The following is a 3,347-nucleotide window of genomic DNA, read 5'->3' on the forward strand; positions in this document are numbered from 1 at the left end:
ACTTGGAGTGACAGGAAACACGAGGATCATGAATTCGGTTTGTTATTTATTTTCATTTTTTCCCCTAATCTTAATAGTATAGCAAGGTAATTTCCTGTAGTGTAATAATTAGTAGTAATTTGATCAAATTTATTAAAAGAAGGGGTAATTGCCCCTAAATACATAAACTTTCACAGATTTCTGAAATTGCACACCATCTTTAGATTCTGCCCCACAATACATAAACTTTGAGATTCTTCTGTTTTTCCCATGGCACCGAAAACCACTAAATGAAGAGATGACGTGGCTGCCGGAAAACACACGTGGATTCGTCGGTGACACGTGGATTCCTACTTGTCACACCCCAATTCTTGAAGGAATAAACTATAATCGAGGTGCGACTAAAATCATAGAAATAAACAAGGAAAGAACCTTGTGGGATTCAAATAATAGGATAAAAAGTCGGGGAACGCCCTTTGAGTGAAGAAAGACAAAAATCAAGTGATATTAATCAATCAACAACATTCTAAGCCTTAGGATCACAAGTTCAGTTTCATGCTTCCGATAACCAACGTTAATAACATAGAGCTAGAAGTTGAGAGTTTAAGCTCGATAAGAAACATAATTCAGAATTTAACATAAAAGTCTTAAGTTGGAGAAATAAAAGACAAATAAGAGCTAGTGCAACAGCGGAAGACAAAATACGGAGTTGAACCCTAGCCTCAGCTCTGCCCCGTCAGCACCGACCAATCAACCTGAAAACATTTGAAAGAAATTTTGGGCTAAGTACTAATGTACTTAGTGGGCTGCAACTTTTAAAGCATTTCATAATCTGAAGAACAGTTTATCCAATCTTACTGACATGACATAGAAGGTTTTAAAGAGAAATAACTTCTATGCATGTTAAAACATTTTCATATATATATATATATACTTAATTATTTTGCGCGCGTTTGCACACTCCATTCTGTTACTCGCTGTGATCCCGGACCTCTAGCCACCGACGGATCTCTGTCTCCCGCTGACTTGAACTGAGGGCGTAACCCAGCCAAGTATAATAAACCTCGGAAATTAATCCAGACAGGCCTATCATTTCTATGCTCCGGAACACATCCCGTCAAGCACCCTTATAACGCCTCTGGTTAGTGCCCGATGGAGATCAACCCACCGAGACAGCTAACAAGTGTACACAATTCTCAAACAACGTGTTAGGTCATAAGAGAACCTCAATTGATTAACTGTACGAGCCTTAAACATGGTAGAGTGCACAAAAATATTTTATTGGATAAACAGTTTATATTACACGAATATTTAAGCTCAATAGCTAAATCATACATTTGAAAAATAAGCCCACCTGTCTAGGCAAAGCCTGTCGTTTAACCTTATCTCTGAATCGGAATAGCAGTGCTAATCCTCCTGATGCTCAAAGCCTACAAGAAATCTATTCTTAATAGGTCTCCTTGAATTCTAATCTTAAGTCATGGTGAAGTGCTTAATATTCTATGATTCACTTAGCCGGGTTTTCAAAATTTAATGAATAAATAATTGAAAACATTTCTCTTGAGTTAAGAACACCAACAATATTCTTACTCATCTTTCTTTAATAATTGGAATTATAAATAAAACCAATTAAATCATAAATACTCTTTTTGCAAAATATAATGCAATTTCATGTCATGCTTAGCATATAATAAGTAATTACTTAAAATATGCTTATAATAATAATTTAATATTATTATAAAAATTTACTCTTTGAAAATAATTAATTAAACTTAATAAGTCTAATTAATTATAATAGTGTAGCTCCTTTAAATAAAATATGCACAAATCCAATTAAATAAATACTTGGGCAGCCCATGATTTAAAAATAATCAAAGGCCCAACTTAATAAAAGAAAATCGGCCCAAAATTAAGAAATAACTCAGCCCATTTAATTAAAAATCTCGGCCCAAGTACTCATAAAATCGTCCCATAACTAAATTAAATAAACTGAGCCCATTACTGACTTGGCCCAAAGACTCAAGCCCAACTGAAAAAAATAAATAAAAAAAAAAAAATGAAAAAAAAAAAACGGCCCAACTCGGCCCAAATTCTAACAAAATTTTCAGCCCAACACTAATTAAAAACCCGGCCCAAAATTAAAGCCCAACCCCTAACCCAAACCTAAAGCCCAACACCCCCACCACCCTTTTTCTTCCTCCCCAGCCGCACACACACACACATACTATCACATCTCACTCTCTTCTCCCTCTCTCGGCTCCCTCTTCCCTCATCTCTCGCTCCCTTCTCTCTCAGCCATCAGTCCCGCCACCGCGCATCCTTCCGGCGAGGCAGCCGTCGACCGGCAGCCGCATCAACCGAAAAGACCAGCCGCCTTCCTCGGCCCCTCTCTCTTCGGCTGGTAACAGCCGCCCACCGTGGAGCTCGCCGGAGGAGCAGCAGCGACGAGCTGCCGCCACCAGTTCTCTCTCTCTCTGACAGTGGCCGAGAGACAGCAGCCAAGGCCGCCGAGCTCTAGCCTCCCTCTGAAAGCTCAACCCCCGCGGTTCTACCTCCGGCGATAGCAGCCCCAGCCGCCACCGCTCCTCCCTCTCAAACTCCGATCCTCCCTCTGGAACTCCGGCGATAGCAGCGAGAAGCCACTACCGCCGCCGACTCCGACTCTCTCTGGATCGACGGGCAGCAGGAGCATCAAGCCACCGCCGCCGTCGTCCTCTCCTTCCCCACTCTTCATCGTAGCTAGGCAGCAACGGCAGAGCCGCAGCGCCTGGCTTCCCTCTCGGACTTCTTCCGATAAGCAGCAGCAGAAGCCGCCCGCCGGAGCCCTAGGCTCGGCCTCCCCTGACTCTCTTCTCAAACCCTCGCCGGAGCAACGGCGATGAGCCGCCTCACAGCCCCCGACCTTCTATCTTTCCAGCCAGACCGACAGTGGCGCCGAGCCACCGCCGTCGACCTTCCAGCCCAAAATCGACAGATGTAAACAAAGCTCAAACTTTTCTTTCTTCTTTTGTAAATCATGCTTTGATGTATATGAAAACACATATTGTATGCTCATGTATGTAACTATCATTTTGTTTCAAAAATTGATACAAGAAAACTGAATTTCAATTTAGCAAATAAGGTAAGGACTCAAGAGGGAACCTTAAGAGGTTTCGTTTCAATTGTTTGTCTGATCTTGTTGGTATTGGTTTTGATTCACTGCGTTAAAACTGGGCTTCAGTGGAACAACTGCAGTAGAATTTCAGCAGGGGATCCTTCAATTATTTGCAAGATGGAGTATGAGAGAATGATGAAACCAAAGTTCAAAACTTACCTAGGCAGTTGAGTTCTGCTTGTTTGCTCAATACTTGATTTCTGGTGAAATGAGC

At 41.6% G+C, this 3,347-nt stretch overlaps 1 long non-coding RNA gene across 1 annotated transcript; it reads right to left on the minus strand.

Moving 5' to 3' along the window:
- Window positions 1-462: 462 nt before the first annotated feature.
- Window positions 463-1,824, minus strand: LOC130992792 (uncharacterized). Its single transcript, XR_009091401.1, has 2 exons — window positions 1,334-1,824; window positions 463-734 (listed from the first exon to the last, which is right to left on the minus strand). It is a non-coding gene; the product is annotated as an uncharacterized LOC130992792 (long non-coding RNA).
- Between the last annotated feature and the right edge of the window lie 1,523 nt (window positions 1,825-3,347).

Source organism: Salvia miltiorrhiza, chromosome 7, assembly GCF_028751815.1.
Source record: "Salvia miltiorrhiza cultivar Shanhuang (shh) chromosome 7, IMPLAD_Smil_shh, whole genome shotgun sequence".
NCBI classification, from domain to species: domain Eukaryota; kingdom Viridiplantae; phylum Streptophyta; class Magnoliopsida; order Lamiales; family Lamiaceae; genus Salvia; species Salvia miltiorrhiza.